General features: G+C 44.0%; 1 protein-coding gene across 1 annotated transcript in view; it reads left to right on the top strand.

Annotated features, from left to right (window-relative positions):
• The first annotated feature begins 14,721 nt into the window (after positions 1-14,721).
• The window catches only part of tanc1 (tetratricopeptide repeat, ankyrin repeat and coiled-coil containing 1), a 178,108-nt gene continuing 173,581 nt past the window's right edge, over positions 14,722-19,248 (top strand). Inside the window, exon 1 of the mRNA XM_062970504.1 lies at positions 14,722-14,755. The gene's annotated coding sequence lies outside the window, so the exon portion shown is untranslated. The remainder of the gene's footprint in view (positions 14,756-19,248) is intronic.

Below are 19,248 nucleotides of genomic sequence, written 5' to 3'. Positions count from 1 at the left end.
GACCATCTAGACCATCTCATAAGGCCATAGGTAAGCAAAGAGACCTTCAAAGACCATCTAGACCATCTCATAAGGCCATAGGTAAGCAAAGAGACCTCCAAAGACCAGGTAGACTTAGGTCAACCCTAAGTTTAAACTTTAGGACAGGGGCCAGGTCAATGACCTTGGAGGACCGCATCTGGCCCACGGGCCTTAGTTTGGGACCCCTGGTTTAGGGCTTTATAGGCTAAAGCCAGTACTTTGAATAGTTGACTTCTGCTGGACCAAAGAATTGCACAGAGGATCTAAAGATTTCTAGGGAGAAATTATATCTAGAAATCTCTAGGTTCTCCAGCATGAATGAAGCAAGCTGACCACAAGGCTCATAAGAAGGACCTAGAGATCCTAGAGAGAACAATGTAATCAAATCCATGAATAATCGTATCTGCAAAAGTCAAAGATGCAAATGTGGCATGACTGTACTTCAATTTCTTTATCTGCAGCTTGTTGGCAATGGACACCTACCTGTTTGATATTTACCAGCCAAAGCAATCCTAATCCTAGTACAGTAGAGATCCATTTATCCAACATAAACGGGCCGGCAGAACGTTAGATAAGCGAATACGTTGGATAACAAGGACAGATTAAGGAGAAGCCTATTAAACACCAAATTAGGTTATGATTTTACAAATTAAGCACCAAAACATCATGTTATACAACAAATTTGACAGAAAAATTAGTTCAATATGCAGTAATGCTACGTAGTAATTACTGTATTTACGAATGTAGCACCAAAATATCACGATGTATTGAAAACATTGACTACAAAAATGTGTCGGATAATCCAGAACGTTGGATAAGCGAATGTTGGGTAAGTGAGACTCTACAGTACATTTCTTCTGTGTGCTTTACATTGACTGCCCATAAAACAACCTGTTCAGTTGGAAGGGCTATAACACAGCAATGGGTTACATGAAATGATTCCAGGTGCAATCCTGAGAAGTCACTACATTTATGTCTGACAAAAAAAAACCTGCCTGAACCTCAGGGGAGTAAATGTCAAGGCAGTGTAGATTGGGGAGCATTTTTGCCCTCCATTAAATCTCTTCAAAGATTGAACGGTTTCTCCTTGGGCGAGCTCTGTTGGCTTTTCAGCTTGGGCTGTTTGAACTATTGGTTCAAAATGTGCATTGCATTCTGTCGTCCACGTCCACCTCTGAAAAATAGCCTCCAAAATGGCAAATTTCACTCCACAGAAGTCTCTGAAAGAAAAACAATTTGCCCTTTAATCAACTGGTCATTTCAAGTTTCTTTTAAAAATACTTTTTCTGGCACCAAAAAGGCAACAGGAGGGAATTTTACATTTGATTTGCCATTAGTGTGACTTGTTGCTTCCTCCAGCATTCGGGATGAAATGGAAGGCCAAATTAAGATGGTTGAAACCGTGGATGAGTTTGAAAAAACAGGGGGCCCTTCTGTTGTACTTTTGTAGATGTTCCCATTTAAAGTTTGGCTTTGAGGTGGATTGGGCTTGGTTGTCCCTGAAGTCTGAGCCATCTCTTTTCAGGGACATAGCGAGATATACAGCTCCCTCCCTTCCAGGAACATTTCTGTCTTGACCACATCACAGTACAAGAAGTATGTGTGCATCTTCTGTGGTTTTGCAATGCCTGGGGCCTCAATTTACCGAAACATCTGGATCATTTGCTCTAGCTGCACCATTGATACTCTGGTCTTCAGGATAGGGGGGTGTTCCTGGGGAATGGCCTTGAGGAATCTTGCAACTCTTTAGACATTTTTGCACTTTACATTTTCACAATTGCCTGGCTGGCTAGAACTTCTGGATATGGCTTTCCAAAAATTGCTTTAGATATTCAGTGGGTGTAGAATATCTAGAGCAGTTGTGCAGTTGCCAGAGAAGAAAGAGACAGGCTCCATGATGCTCTGAGAAGCACAGGAGCCTCTTTTTCATGTTAAATATGGAACTGAACCACAAACATACTGACTACCTTATATAAAAGTAATACACATATAAATAAAAGCCCCAAATCCAAAGCCTTGAAAGCCAAAGTGGTCTAGGGGTTAAGTGTGTCATTGAATGTTGGACTACTACTCTGAAGACCAGGGTTCAAATCCATTCTGGAAACTCAGCAGTTGATCTTAGGCAAGTCACACTTTCTCGGCCTCAGAGGGAGGCAAAGGCAAACCTGCACTGAATATTTATTTATTTATTTATTTATTTATTACAATATTTATATCCCGCCCTTCTCACTCAACAGGGGACTCAGGCCGGCTTACAATAAAACACACATATAAAAACTGTACAATACACTATAAATCAGTTTAAAAAATTAACTTACATAAAACATTCATAAAACGCATTATAAAATACAGATAGGCGTGCTCAAGTTTAAAAGACTGGGTCTGTCAATTGAGTTCCAGTATACATAATAGTAATTAATGCTGCTGATTCTTATTCGAAAGCCTGGCCCCACAACCAAGTTTTAACCTTCCTACGGAAGGATAGGAGGGAGGGAGCCTGCCTGACTTCAATGGGGAGGGTGTTCCATAGGCGGGGAGCCACTACTGAAAAGGCCCTGTCTCTCGTCCCCGCCAGCCGCACCTGTGAGGCTGACGGGACCACGAGCAGGGCCTCATCTGATGATCTTAAGCTTCGAGGTGGGTCGTAGCGGGAGACACGTTCAGACATGTAAGCTGGGCCAGAACCGTTTAGAGCTTTATAGGCTAAAGCCAGCACCTTGAGTTGTGCTCGGTAGCTAATCGGCAGCCAGTGGAGCTGGCGTAACAGAGGAGTAGTACGCTCCCTGTGCGCCGCTCCAGTTATTAACCTGGCAGCCTCCCGTTGGACTAATTGAAGCTTCCGAACAGTCTTCAAAGGCAGCCCCACGTAGAGTGCGTTCAGTAGTCTAAACGGGATGTAACGAGAGCGTGGACCACCGTGGCCAAGTCTGGCTTCCCAAGGTACGGTCGCAGCTGGCACACAAGTTTTAACTGTGCGAAGGCTCCCCTAGTCTCCTTAGGACAGTGGTTACAAACCTTTTTTTTTTAACCAGGACCACTTGACCAGGGACCACTTTGACCAGGGACCACTCTGCAACATTAGTACCAAAAGGGTTATGAATTGGTTTTTGATCAACATTAGATTCAGTTTGGTTATTTGGGGTGCTGATTCAGAAAATTGCATTGCAGAAAATTGTGCCAGGTGAGTCTTCTCGGCCATGGCCTGGGAAGCCTTCCAAGGCCAAGAAACCGCTGGCGAGGGCAAAACGCTGGCGTTTCCTTCTTTCTTTCTCTCCCTCTCCTTCTCTCTCTCTCTCCTCCAATGGCAGAATGTACTCCCGGCACCAATTTTCCCCGCATGACTCTCGGCCCTTAGTTTTGGTCTCATGGCCCACGGGTTTGGAACCACTGCCTTAGGGTCATCATGGGCTGAAAATGACTTGAAGGCATACAACTAAGCATAATGAGCACCTAGGACTAATTACAGTAGAGTCTCACTTATCCAACATAAACGGGCCGGCAGAACGTTGGATAAGCGAATATGTTGGATAATAAGGAGAGATTAAGGAGAAACCTATTAAACATCAAATTAGGTTATGATTTTACAAATTAAGTACCAAAACATCATATTATACAACAAATTTGGCAGAAAAAGTAGTTCAATATGCAGTAATGCTATGTAGCAATTACTGTATTTATGAATTTAGCACCAAAATATCACGATGTATTGAAAACATTGACTACAAAAATGCGTTGGATAATCCAGAATGTTGGATAAGCGAGTGTTGGATAAGTGAGACTCTACTGTATGACTTATTGGATTCTAAAAGTATCATTTCATTCTGTTACTGTTAAAAAGTACCATTGATGTCTCTACTTACTTGGAAAAGTCATAACACCACTTTTTCATGTGTGCCACAGCAGTGTTTTTACACCCCAAAAATGACTGAAAGATTGAGAGATGGCCTACAGCCACTTATGGGATAGCATGAGGAGTTGAGGGCACTGGATTTGTGGCCTTAATCTGGATACAGACCATAGAATATAGAATTTACTTTTTGTTATTTAATTCTGTGTGCATAACAGTAAGTGGCAACATGTATCACAGGGGTTCTCAACCTTCCTAATCTGTGACCCCTTAATACAGTTCCTCATGTTGTGCTGACTTGTTACTACTTCATAACTGTAATTTTGCTACTGTTATGAATCGTAATGTAAATATCTGATATGCAGGATGTATTTTCATTCACTGGACCAAATTTGGCACAAATACCCAATACACCCAAATGTAAATACTAGGAGTTCCAACTCCCAGGTTGAAAAATGCTGCTGTATCGGAAAAAAACCCCACAATAATTATCTGTATAATGTAGGGGCCATGACTAGCACAGCGGGTTGAACTGCCAGCTACTGAAAATCTTGTCGACCGGAAGTTCGGCAGTTCGAGCTGTGGGTCGGGGTGAGCCCCCGTCATCAGCCCTAGATTCTGCTCACTTCAAAACAGCAATGTGAGTAGATAAATAGGTATTGCTTAGGTGGGAGGTAAAAGGCACCCCTGAAAACATGCCAGCAAAATTTGATCAGGAAGACGTCCATGGACAACAGACTCCTCGGCGAGGAAAATGGAACAGCACCTCCCCATGGCTGAGTTGAGTACAGCCTCCATATGCCAGAAATGAAAAGTGGGAAGCCTTGCCTCTGTCTACGTACTGTCTGTCTTTGTTTTTAATTGTGTAATGGCATTGAATGTTTGCCATATATGTATTTTGTAATCCTCTCTGAGTCCCCTAGGGGAGGTAGAGTGGAATATAAACCAAGTATATTATTATTATTATTGACACAACGACGTTGTATGACACAGCAAACAAGATAGATATGCTGGATTTCGTTTCACAAAACCACAAGTTGAACACTTCCCAAGTGTCTAGGACTGTGTGATGTATTTTCGGATGATGCGTGCAGATCCCAGCAGGGTGGCTTTTGCAGTTGGCAGATCATAATTTTGTCAATGTCTATTGTTTCCAAATGCCGGCTGAGATCTTTTGGCACGGCACCCAGTGTGCCCATCACCACCGGGACCACCTGCACTGGTTTCTGCCAGAGTCTTTGAAGTTCAATCTTGAGGTCCTGATAGCGGCTGAGTTTTTCCTGTTGTTTTTCATCAATGTGACTGTCACCTGGGATGGCGACATCAATTATCCAAACCTTGTTCTTTTCCACAACTGTGATATCTGGTGTGTTGTGTTCCAGAACTTTGTCAGTCTGGATTCGGAAGTCCCACAGTATCTTTGCGTGTTCATTTTCCACGACCTTTGCTGGTTTGTGATCCCACCAGTTCTTTGCTGCTGGCAGGCGGTACTTGAGGCATAAGTTCCAATGGATCATTTGGGCCACGTAGTTGTGCCTCTGTTTGTAGTCTGTCTGTGCAATTTTCTTACAGCAGCTGAGGATATGATCAATGGTTTCGTCGGTTTCCTTGCACCAGCTCATTTTTCGATCTTGGCCTTAATTGCATTTGTTCTGATGGCTTGCTCCTGGGCTCCAATTATTATTATTATTATTATTATTATTATTATTATTATTATTATTATTATTATTATTATAGAACTTTTATTATTTTGAGGGGCACAAAGGGACTAAATTTTATCTGATCTTGGAAACTAATTAGGGCCACCTTGAGTTACTACTTGGATGGTAGAGCACCAACAAATAGACGGTGCTGTAGGCTATATTTCAGAGGAAGGAACTGGCAAAAGCATCTCTCTGTATTCCTTGGCTAAGAAAACAAATTCATGGAGTCACCATAATGGTTCTATTTTGTTCATAATGTTTGGCTTCTATATCACAACAGAGTTATATCCAATGCAAACTAACAAAATGCCGGGATCCTTAGTACTGGGGGTTTAAATGGTTGCAGTCGGTCCCTTCTGTATTAATGAGATATCAAATCTACTCTGTGCTCTAGTTCAGCCCTCTTGCAGAGGGCTCATTTCCTTGTATAGTTCCTTTATAATGCAATCTAAAACCAGGGGTGAATTCATTGCCTTACTGATAAAAAAAAAGCCACCAGCTATGATTTTGCATGGGAAGCAATATGCAACTCAAGTAAGAGAAAGTTATTGTGATCACACAATTTATTCTGTTGAAATTACTAGGTGTTAAACGTTTCTAGACACTGGCCTATTTTAGAAATAGAATCTCACTGGAAGAGGAATGTCAGTTCTTAGGGAGGGAAATCCTATCTGCTTTCAAAATAATGGAAGTTTTTCAGCTGACTTCGCTCATTGTAGTTAGAAGTATGGCCAGTGGCACAGCAGTGAACAGATTAATGCTGACATTACCGCTGCATGTTCTAATGTCAAGAGCACCTCCAACAGTGACACATGGAAAGGGATATAAAGCTTTTCAGTGTATGTTACATAAAGTGATACCTGCAGCAAGATGAGACATAAATCCATCATTATGGAAGCACAGAAGCTGGATAGTGAACCCACTGCAAGGATAACTAATGGCTGTTTCACTCTAACTGGCCAGATTAAAGTGTGATGAATAGGGTAAAACCAAGAAACTTGCTTTTATTTATATATATATATATATAAAATTGGGACAATGGAATTGAAGAGGGGCCTTAATAGTCAATGTTAGCTTCTATATTTATATTGCTGTATATATCCAAGATTTTGGAATTGTATATCTTCAGGGTATTATTATTATTGTTATTATGTTTATTTATACCCCACTTTTTCTCTAGACAAAGGAGACTCAAAGCAGCTCAATTCTTTTTTAAAAATATATTTTTTGAAGAAATAAAATTATTTTAATTATGTTAAAATCAGAGAAAGTGAAAAGGGTTGGATATACTCCAAAAATGGAATAGTAAAAGTGGAAAAAGTAAGAGAGAAAAACAAAACAAAAAAATGAAAAAGAGGGAAAAAATAGGATTGACTTCCAGTCTTCTCCATGGATGTTTCTGTAGTTATCTTTTCCAATTATTGTTATGTCCCTCCCTATTCCCTCTTCATGTCTCTTCCTCTGGGGAACAAATTTTGTTTCAGTAAGTGATCTCTTCTATTAAGTTCATTTTTTCTTGTTTCATAAAGCATATTAATGCTGAACAATCTGTTGCATTTCCCCCATGTATCATGAGTAATTGCCTACATTTGTATGTCCATTTTCATTACTTTTATCACTTTTAATATCAATTGGTCCATTATTGGTAGTTCTTTTGTTTTCCATTTTTGTACCTATGTTATTCTAGCCACCGTTGATAGGTAATTACTTAATTTACCCTTGTTCTTCTTCACTTCGAAGACTATGATACCAAGGAAAAATATTTGGGTTTAAATTGAAACTTGATATCCAATATTTTTGGATTTTCTCATATGTTTCTTCCGAGTATTTTTTTTTTTTTGCTTTCTTATATGACGACCACAAATGGTAAAATGCTCAATGCAATGCATGCTTATTTAACAGCAAGTCTTATTAAACTAAGGCCCCTTCCACACAGCTGAATAAAATCCCATATTATCCGCTTTGAACTGGAATACATGGCAGTATGGACTCAGATAACCTAATTCAAAGCATATATTCTGGGATTTTCTGCCTTGATATTCTGGGTTATATGGCTGTGTAAAAAAACCCACAGTGGAGTTAATTTTGAGTTAACATTATAGGAGAGAGCAAATGTGGTATAGTGACTTTGATGTTGACCATTCAGCTATAAAAACCTACTGGCTGACCTTGTGCAAGTCACACTCTCTCAGCCTCAGACGAAGGTAAAGGCAATATCTTTTGAACACGTCTAGCCAAGAAAACCCCATGAATGGTTCACTTTAGGTAAAGGTTTTCCCCTGACATTAAGTCCAGTCATGACCGACCCTGGGGTTGGTGCTCATCTCCATTTCTAAGCCGAAGAGCCGGCGTTGTCCGTAGACACCTCCAAGGTCATGTGGCCGGCATGATTGCATGGAGTGCTGTTACCTTCCCACCGGAGCAGTACCTATTTATCTAATCACATTTGCATGTTTTCGAACTGCTAGGTTGGCAGGAATGGTTCACTTTAGGGCCCCGTTAAACTAGAAACAATCTAAAAGCACACAACAACAAACAGCTATTATACAGCTATTAGAGCTGTATAATAAAACTACTGGACCAAAAATATGAAACAGGGGAATCTGAGAAAACGTAAGACTTCTACTATGACTTTTGCCAGTTTTCTGAAGTTCTCCAATACTTTTGAGGCTACTTGAACTAGGTTTGTTCTGATAATAAAGAGATTTCATGAATCAGAAAACATAATGAACCTTTTTAAAAAAATAAACGTACTTCTTCCAAAATAATAGATAGTTCTGAGCAAAACATTAAAAGGGAAACAGTGTTTGTCAGACTTTTAAAGCTTTAAAACAAGGGGAAATAGCCTGCAACTTTGGGCCTTATTTAATGAGCAGGAGTGGGGAGAGTCAAGAAGAGGTGGGAGGCAAAAAAGGGGTTGTGAAAACAGATGGCATGAGAGGAGGGAACTTCTACAAATGTTCAGTTTAGACCTTGCGTGAAGAAATGGAAAATTGGAAGAAGGAATGTGCAGAGAGAGATTTCTAATAAGCTCAGGTCTCTGGAGCCTGCTGCAGAGGATGAGACACCCACTTGCCCACGCAAATATTTATGTTGTGCGCAAAGGCATTTCTGATTTATGGCGACCCTAAGGCAATCCTAGCATGTTGGGTTCTTCAAGTAATTTCTGACACATGGCATGGCAAGGTTTGGACAGAGACGTTTTCCCTTTGCTGAGAAAGTGTGACTTGCCTAAGGGATTCTATGGCTGAGCAGGGATTTGAACCCAGAGTCCTAATCCAACACCCCAAACTATTACACCATACTGCCTCTCTGAAGAAGGAATTGCTTCTTTTGTGTTTGTTTCACAAAATCTCCACATGCTCCAATCTCAGCTTCACGCAGCTCTGGAAGCAATGGCAGCTTCCTCCCCTGGCTGTATTTATAAAACATTTCATTCTGTGTGGGGTCTTCCAAAATTCATTTCTACAGGTTTACTTTGCACTATACCTGACCAAGCCCACATATATGCAGACAGGACTGCAAATCAAACAACACACTTCCTGGAGGCCGGGAAATCCAACCAATTATAGATTAATACGCGAAGACACCGAATATCTACAAAAGGATTAAGCAGTCCTTGGTATCCATTGTGGTTTAGTTCCTGGATACCCAAATCCATGGATGCTTAAATCTCATTATGTATTACGGTGTAATAAAATCACATCCCATATCTAAAATGGTAAAATCAAGGTTCCAAAATGCATTTGCATTTAAAAATATATATGTGTTGTCGAAGGCTTTCATGGCTGGAATCACTGGATTGCTGTGAGTTTTCCAGGCTGAATGGCCATGTTCCAGAAGCATTTTCTCCTGACGTTTTGCCCGCATCTTATGGCAGACATCCTCAGAGTTGTGAGGTATATTGGAAACTAGGCAAGTGGGCTTTATATATCTGTGGAAGGTCCAGGGTGGGAAAAATCTCTTGTCTGTTTGAGGCAAGTATGAATGTTGCAATTGGCCAGCTTGATTAGCATTGAACAGCCTGGCAGCTTCAAAGCCTGGCTGCTTCCTGCCTGGGGAATCCTTTGTTGGGAGGTGTTAGCTGATCCTGATTGTTTTCTGTCTGGAATTCCCCTGTTTTCTGATTGTTGTTCTTTATTTACTGTCCTGATTTTAGAGGTTTTAAAATACTAGTAGCTAGATTTTGTTCATTTTCAGTAGTTTCAAGCAGTGGACATTTGAACTCATTAATACACAATTAGTGGATATGAAAGGCTGACTGTGGCACTGCCACACAGTTTGAAACTACATTATACAGTCAGTGTAGTCCAATATAATACAATTCAATTCAGTTAAACTGCATTATATGAGGCTTCACTGACTGAGTGAAGACTCATATAATGCATGTAGATGCATTATATGAATTTTCACTTCATATAACACGGTGTAGATGGGGCCTGTAATTAGACCACAACTTAATTTCCTTCTATTGTGTTTTTCTATTGGATTTCATACTCAACAAAACATCTTTACTTTTAAATCTCACTATTAACACAGGCATGCCTTACTGTAAACATGTCAGGTAAAAAGGTGTCCACTGTAGCGGTGAACCTATAAATCCATATGGTCGCTCCTTACACCAAATATGCAAGCCACAAAACCGGTTGTAACACCCAGAATAAACAACACAGGCAGGACTGTACTCTGCATACAGAACCAACCCTTTAAAGAAATACTGTAAGTTCTTAAGAGCAAGCCAAAAGTGGTGCTGTAGGATATTTGATCATTGTAACAGTTTTTAAGCATTTTAAGGGATTTCAATTGATTGGCTGTTTAATTCCATTTTAATATTTGTATGTTGTAGATTTCAAATTGCACTTTTTTAATTGAGCCACTTTGTGTCTCAGTCAAGAGATAAAAGTTGGGCAATAATAATATTAACACGCATGTCATGTATAGATGTCCCCAACATCATATCCAACCTATTAAAGAAGAAAGTTTTGAACAGTGAGCTAAGAGGGTTGCTATAGGATATTTGATCATTTTAACCGTTTTAAAGTGTTTTAAAGGTTGTTTAATTCAAGTTTAATATTTGTATATTGTGGATTTTAAACTACACTTGTTAAAAATGTGAGTCAGGGCCAGTTAACACCTCCCAACAAAGGATTTCCCCGGGCAGGAAGCAGCCAGGCTTTGAAGCTGCCAGGTTTTGCAATACTAATAAAACTGGCCAATTGCAAAATTCACACATGCCTCCAACAGGCAAGAGTTCTTTCTCCCACCCTGGACCTTCCACAGATATATAAACCCCACTTGCCTAGTTTCCAACAGACCTCACAATCTCTGAGAATGCCTGCCATAGATGTGGGCAAAACGTCAGGAGAGAATGCTTCTGGAACATGGCCATACTGCCTGGAACACAATAATAATATCGTATTTTTTATTTTAAGATGATATTGATTGTAAGACACACGCTAATTCCAGTACCACCAAGAGGAAAAAATATCGTTATTTATACACCTGTGATTCTAAGACACACTGATTTTAGATATGTTTGTATAGGGAAAAAGTGTGCCTTAGAATCAAAGAAATACGGTAATATGGATTGTATGGGGTTTGGACAGTTGTGCTCAACCTTGTATCCATGCCGGGGGAGTTGGACTGGATGCTCCTTGCAACCTGTTCCAACTTGATGCTTCTATCTGGACTTCCCTCTTTTGAACATGGAAAATGTTAGGATTTTCTGTTAGGGAAAATATAGCAGAGCTTCCAAAAATATAAAAACAGGATACAGTACTTATGGTTGAGCATTCAGCTTACAGCAAGCAGAGCATGAAGTGCTATGTGGCTGTAAAGAATTTAGAGCTTAGGAAGCAAACATACAGAGCTCGATATTTATAATTACAAAAGGTTTATTTACAATAAAATAACTGCATTTCTTAATAGTTAAGAACTGGGTCTGAGCTATTCTAACACCCATGTCTTCTAAGGTTTAAAGAGAGGGGAAGAAACACCAATCATTACATTTCTCCTGACACGCATGCAGAGAGAGATCTCAAAGCACACAGCACATTCTCAGATGTAAAAGTAAAAGTCAGAAGTAAAGGCTTGCAAAAGTATCCATAACCAATCAGAATGAGAGCAGAAACTGAGAGAAGAAATATCGGTAGATACATTCCAACTGTCATTCAGGAGTCTGGGGGAAGGGACACCCTCAGCCTACAATAAGCTAAATAAATCCTCATTGAGGACTGTAGACTTGGGTAGTGTGGGGTTGAATTTCAACAGAAAACACACAGAATATTGAAGCAGGAGGTTTGCATTTCATCCTGCCATAGCGGATAGACCAGGCAGAGGCAAACTTTGGCCCTCCGAGTGTTTTGGACTTCAACTTCCACAATTCCTAACAGCCTACCAGCTGTTAGGAATTGTGGAAGTTGAAGTCCAAAACACCCGGAGGGCCAAAGTTTGCCCATGCCTGAGACAGACACAGGTCAAGTTCAGAATACATATTCTGGGTGCTGCTGCACTGTAGAATGAATGCAGTTTGGCATCACTTTCAAGTGCTGTAGTTTAATGCTATGGAATCATGGCATGGACTGGATGGCCCTTGTGGTCTCAACAACTCTTGGATTCTACGAGAGCCGTAGTTTCACAATGTCAGTTACCTTCTCTGCCTAAAAGACCTGGTGCCTCACCAAACCACAACTCCCAGGGCAGTTGCCACCGCAATCGAAGGGGGATGTTGACAAGCTGGAATGTATTCAGAGGAGTGCAACTATAATGATCAATAGTTTGGAGAACAATTTATTTATTTACTATATTTATATCCCGCCTTTCTCTATCCCGAGGGGGACTCAAAGCAGCTTACAAATGGCACTTGTGCAGTGCCTTGGGCATAAAAACATAAACATGAAGTAAAATTATTAAAAATTGATACATACATAGAAACATAATTGAAATACATTCCAGTATAAGACACGTCATCCAAAGACAAGGTCTAAAGCCGTTCCATCATCCATTGTACGATTTCCAGATAAAATTATTGCACTGCGCTATTATCAAAGGCCTGTTCCCAAAGCCAGGTTTTTACTCTCCTTCTAAAGGCTAGGAGGAAGGGGGCTGATCTAATATTGCTAGGGAGGGAGTTCCAGGGCCGAGGAGCCACCACTGAAAAGGCCCTGTCTCTCGTCCCCACCAGTCATGCTTGTGAAGGAGGTGGGATCGAGAGCAGGGCCTCCCCAGATGATCCTAAACTCCGAGGTGGTTCATAGGGGGAGATACGTTCGGACAGGTAGACTGGGCTGGAACAAGCCCTGTGAGGAGCAGCTTAAAGAGCTGGACATGTTTAGCCTACAGAAGAGAAAGCTGAGAGAAGACATGATGAGGGATATGTATAAATATGTGAGAGGAAGTCATAGGGAAGAGGGAGCAAGCTTGTTTTCTGCTGCCCTGGAGACTAGAACGCAGAACAACGGCTTCAAACTACAGAAAATGAGATTCCGCCTGAACATGAGGAAGAACTTCTTAACTGTGAAAGCTGTTCAGCAGCGGAACTCTCTGTCTCCCGCCCGGATCCACAACTGTTTCTCTAAGCAGCAAGGATTGAACTTTTAGTGGATTTAATTTCTGACACTGTTGCTACTCTAAGTTCATTTTATGCAATTCTATCTTTATTTATAGTCCATTTGTTAGAGGCTAATGGTTTTTTTTAGTCAATGTTTTCAATATTGCAATGTTTTACCACAAATGGACAGAAAAAGCAGTCCAAAACATGGTAAAGTTATATAGTAATTACTGTATTTATGAATTTAGCACCAAAACCATGTTTTGGTGCTAAATTCATAAATACAGTAATTACTACATAATGTTACCATGTTTTGGACTGCTTTTTCTGTCCATTTGTTGTAAAACATGATGTTTTGGGTGCTTAATTTGTAAAATCATAATGTAATTTGACATTTAATAGGCTTTTCCTTAATCCCTCCGTATTATCCAACATTTTCGCTTATCCAACGTTCTGACAGCCCGTTTATGTTGGACAAGTGAGACTCTACTGTATTATGTTTTGTTGTTGTATGGTTTCCTTGCCATGTTGGAAACCGCCCTGAGTCCCTTGAGGAGATAGGGCTATAGAATCATAGAATCGTAGAGTTGGAAGAGACCTCATGGGCCATCCAGTCCAACCCCCTGCCAAGAAGCAGGAAATCGCATTCAAAGCTCCCCCGACAGATGGCCATCCAGCCTCTGCTTAAAAGCCTCCAAAGAAGGAGCCTTCACCTTCTTTCCACTGCCCTCACAGTGAGGAAGTTCTTCCTGATGTCCAGGTGGAATCTCCTTTCCTGTAGTTTGGAGCCATTGTTCGGTGTCCTAGTCTCCAGGGCAGTAGCAAACAAACTTGCTCCCTCCTCCCTATGACTTCCCCTCACATATTTGTAGATGGCTATCATGTCTCCTCTTAGCCTTCTCTTCTGCAGGCTAAACATGCCCAGTTGTTTAAGCCGCTCCTCATATGGCTTGTTCTCCAGACCCTTGATCATTTTAGTTGCCATCCTCTGGACACATTCCAGCTTGTCAATGAAGTTTTTTTTTTATTATTGTTGTTGTTGTTATTCGAACTCTATGAATCTATGAAGTGGTGCCAATCTGGATTCATCCTACAATGTGGATGATAGACCTTTCTTCTTTCTCCCTGCCGTTTCCCCCTTTCTGGAAGTCCAGGTTGAAAGCCTTGATGAGGGAAAAGGAGGAGGAGGAGGAGGGCATGCCCAAGGCTGGCTCTCCCTGCTCCTCCTGCAATCCCGCTGAGCCCTCTTTCCTGCTAATTGGTCCCAGATGGTTTGGCTTTTCTCCCCCCTTCTCCCCTGAGCAACAGGAACTTTGGCCGCTGAAGAGGCGGAGGGAGAGAGGGAAGGGAAGAAGGGGGTTGCCAGGGTGAGCTTGTTGGTGGTGGAAGAGACTCAGCCCAGACACGGAGGAGGGGAAAGAGGCGAGGCATCCCTCTGCAACGCAACCTGGGAGCGCTTGCCCCTCTTCCTCTTGGAAAGGGAGGGAACGGAGGGAGGCGGGGACTGGCTGCTCGCGGCTCCCAATGAGCTCATTCCCTTCGCCTGCTCTCAGCGCGCAACGAGGGCGAAAGAGCCAAGGGCGCCTGCTTCTTCTCCTTCTCCTCCCTCCTCTCCTTCCTCGCCCAGACAGGGAGGTAAGTAGCCCGGCGTCGCCTTCCTTCTCCTCCCGTTTCCCAGCCTCTCCTTGGTCGAATAGAAACCCAAGTGGGAGCAGAAGTTTCTCCTCAGGGAGCAAGACGAGGGCTAGTAGTCGTCCCTTCTGCGCGCACTTCCTTCCCTCGTCTGCCTCCACAACGCGGTTTTGACAGAGTTTGGACAAGGCGGCTGAGGACCTGGTAGAACTACAATTCCCGTGGACTCAGGGCAGTACAAGCAGTGTAAGAATTGCATTCACTCGACAGCAGGCACGGGCAAAGTTGGGCCCTCCCTTCAGGTGTTTTGGACTACAACTCCCAGCATTCCTCACAGCCTCAGGCCCTTTCCTTTCCCCCCTCAGCCGCTTAAGCGGCTGAGGGGGGAAAGGAAGGGGCCGGAGGCTGTGAGGAATGCTGGGAGTTGTAGTCCAAAACACCTGGAGGGAGGGCCCAACTTTGCCCATACTTGCTCAACAGTGTAGAATGTGCACCCTTTTCCTGGGAGAAAGCTGGGAGCCAGGGATGTTTTGGGAGAAAAGATTACAGCGGTTCTCAACCTATCGGTCCCCAGATGTTTTGGCCTTCCAATCCTCGCAACTGGTAAACTGGCTGGGATTTCTGGGAGTTGAAGCCAAAACACCTAGGGACCCACAGGTTGAGAGCCACTAAAAAGGTAACGTTAAGTCCAGTCATGTCTGACTCTTGGGGTTGGTGCTCATCTCCATTTCTAAGCTGAAGAGCCAGCGTTGTCTGTAGACACCTCCAAGGTCATGTGGCCGGCATGACTACATGGAGCACCATTTACCTTCCCGCTGGAGCGGTACCTATTGATCTACTCACATTGGCATGTTTTTGAATGCTAGGTTGGCAGAAGCTGGAGCAACAGCGGGCGCACACTCCGCTTCCGGGATTTGAACCTGGGACCTTTCGGTCTGCAAGTTCAGCAGCTCAGTGCTTTAACACACTTCGCCACCGGGAGAGCCACTGTTACTTATTTATTCATTTACAACATTTATATCCCGCCCTTCCAATGAAGGAGACTCAGAGCGGCTTACAAATTGTATGTACACATACAATATATTATGTTACGAGCATAGCACAATATAACATAACATAATATATTGTATTTACATATAATTTGTAAGCCGCTCGTGAGAAGGTGAGATATTATGTTATGAGCGTATTATGTAATGGCGCAGTGTGTTAAAGTGCTGAGCTACTGAACTTGCCAAGCGAAGGTCACAGGTTCGAATCCAGGGAGCTGAGTGAGCACTCGCTGTTAGCCCCAGCTTCTGCCAACATAGCAGTTCAAAAGCATGCAAATGTGAGTAGATCAATAGGTGGCAAGGTAACGGCGCTCCATGCAGTCATGGAGCGCTCTGGTGGCAAGGTAACGGCGCTCCATGCAGTCATGACCTTGGAGGTGTCTACGGACAACGCTGGCTCTTTGGCTTAGAAATGGAAATGAGTACCACCCCCCAGAGTTGGACACGACTGGACTTAATGTCACGGAAAAAAACTTTACCTTTACCTATATCACAATACTAGCATTATCTATTACTATATTGTACTGTACCACTCTACTATAATATTGTTAGTAGTATTACATGTAATATATAATATATAATTTAATATTATTGTATTGTATTATTATTAGTATTATATTACATTAGGCAGACAGAAGAGTTCTTTCTCCTAACCTGAACTTTCCACAGATATATAAACCCCACTTACCTAGTTTCCAACAGACCTCGCATTGAATAGACTAGCAGCTTCCAAGCCTGGCTGCTTCCTGGAGGAATCCTTTGTTGGGAGGTGTTACCTGACCCTGATTGTTTCCTGTCTGGAACACCCCTGTTTTCTGAATGTTTTTCTTTATTTACTGTCTTTATTTTAGAGTTTTTTAAAGATTTTGTTCATTTTCATGGTTTCCTCCTTTCTGTAGAAATTCTCCACATGCTTGTAGATTTCAGTGGCTTCTCTGTGTAGCCTGACATGGTGGTTGTCAGAGTGGTCCAGCATTTCTATGTTCTCAAATAATATGCTGTGTCCAGGTTGATTCCTTCAGGCAAGAAGCAGCCAGGCTTTGAATTTGCAGGGCCATTAAATGCTAATCAAGTTGGCCATTTTCAACATTCACACTTGTCTCCAACAGACAAGAGCTCTTTCTACCACCCTGGATATGCCACAGATATATAAACCCCAAATGCCCAGTTTCCAACAGACCTCACAATCTCTGAGGATGCCTGCCATAGATGTGAATGAAACATCAGGAGAGAATGCTTCTGGGACAAGGCCATACAGCCTGGAAAATTCACAGCAACCCAGTGATTCCGACCATGAAAGCCTTCAACAACACAATGTAGATACTGCTTGAACTGCCTTGTCTCCATGCTATGGAATCTTGGAAGCTGCAGTTTGTTGAGGAACCCGAACCTTTTGGCAGAGGAGGCTATGCACCTTGTAAAACTATAACTCCCAGGATCCTATAGCATTGAACCATAGCAATTATCGTTGTGTTAAACTACATCAATTCTTCAGTGCGGATGCACCCTTGGTTTAAATGACTGGGAACAAGATGTGGCTGAGGTCGTATGCTAAGCAGAAAGCTGTTTTGGAGAACAGTTAAAGCAGCGTCAAATTGCATTAATTCTACAATGTAGATGCACCCTGAGAGCGTTGTTGCAGGGCGTTGGGTTCGAGAGTATTGGTGCCCAGGTAGTTAAGAACATGAGAGTGGGGCCCCTTCCACACAGCTGAATAAAATCCCACATTATCTGCCAGGGCCGGTTGTTACTAGGCGGCCGCTAACGCGGCCGCCTCGGGCGCTGGCTGCTAGGGGCGCTGTCGAGGCGTCGACAGCGACCCGTAGCGCCACCGACGCCTCCGGTGTTGGCGCGGGCCCGCGGGGCTTCAATCCCCGCGCCCACGCCAAACCGCGACAAGCACCTAGGCCATTTTGCCCTTAGTAACAAACTAAGGGCAAAAATGGCCTATCTGTGCTGTGCGCATGCGCACAGCCAGATAAGCCATTTTTGCCCTTAGTTTGTTACTAAGGGCAAAATGGCCTAGGTGTGCTGTGCGCACGCGCACAGCACACCTAGGCCATTCGGGCCTTACTTCCTGGTCGCGGCCGGCGATCGCCCGGGCGATCGCCGGCCGCGACCAGGAAGTAAGGCCCGAATGGGCTATCTGCGCTGTGCCGGCCGCGACCAGGAAGTAAGGCCCGAATGGCCTAGCTGTGCTGTGCGCGTGCGCACAGCACACCTAGGCCATTTTGCCCTTAGTAACAAACTAAGGGCAAAATGGCCTAGGTGTGCTGTGCGCATGCGCACAGCACACCTAGGCCATTCGGGCCTTACTTCCTGGTCGCGGCCGGCGATCGCCCGGGCGATCGCCGGCCGCGACCAGGAAGTAAGGCCCGAATGGCCTAGCTGTGCTGTGCGCGTGCGCACAGCACACCTAGGCCATTTTGCCCTTAGTAACAAACTAAGGACAAAATGGCCTAGGTGTGCTGTGCGCACGCGCACAGCACAGCTAGGCCATTCGGGCCTTACTTCCTGGTCGCGGCCGGCGATCGCCCGGGCGATCGCCGGCCGCGACCAGGAAGTAAGGCCCGAATGGCCTAGCTGTGCTGTGCGCGTGCGCACAGCACACCTAGGCCATTTTGCCCTTAGTAACAAACTAAGGGCAAAAATGGCCCGAATGGCCTAGCTGTGCTGTGCGCGTGCGCACAGCACACCTAGGCCATTTTGCCCTTAGTTTGTTACTAAGTTTGTTACCTAGGCCATTTTGCCCTTAGTTTGTTACTTAGTTTGTTACTACTGGCATGCGCACAGCCAGATAAGCCATTTTTGCCCTTAGTTTGTTACTTTGTTAGTTTGTTAGTTTGTTACTAAGGGCAAAATGGCCTAGCTGTGCTGTGCTGTGCGCACGCGCACAGCACAGCTAGGCCATTCGGGCCTTACTTCCTGGTCGCGGCCGGCGATCGCCCGGGCGATCGCCGGCCGCGACCAGGAAGAAAGGCCCGAATGGGCTATCTGCGCTGTGCGCACGGGCACAGCGCAGATAGCCCATTCGGGCCTTACTTCCTGGTCGCGGCCGGCGATCGCCCGGGCGATCGCCGGCCGCGACCAGGAAGAAAGGCCCGAATGGGCTATCTGCGCTGTGCGCACGGGCACAGCGCAGATAGCCCATTCGGGCCTTACTTCCTGGTCGCGGCCGGCGATCGCCCGGGCGATCGCCGGCCGCGACCAGGAAGTAAGGCCCGAATGGCCTAGCTGTGCTGTGCGCGTGCGCACAGCACAGCTAGGCCATTCGGGCCTTACTTCCTGGTCGCGGCCAGGGCACGCTGGGCGGGGGGCGGGGCCAACTCTGGCCCCGCCCCCCGCACTATTCGCCCTGGCCCCGCCTCCCACACAGCGTGGGAGGCGGGGCCAGGGCACGCTGGGCGGGGCCAGGGCGTGGGAGGCGGGGCCGGTGGCGGGGGCGCT

The sequence above is a fragment of the Anolis carolinensis genome, chromosome 1 (assembly GCF_035594765.1).
Source record: "Anolis carolinensis isolate JA03-04 chromosome 1, rAnoCar3.1.pri, whole genome shotgun sequence".
Lineage (NCBI taxonomy): Eukaryota > Metazoa > Chordata > Lepidosauria > Squamata > Dactyloidae > Anolis > Anolis carolinensis.
This window is presented reverse-complemented; position numbering and strand designations above follow the sequence as displayed.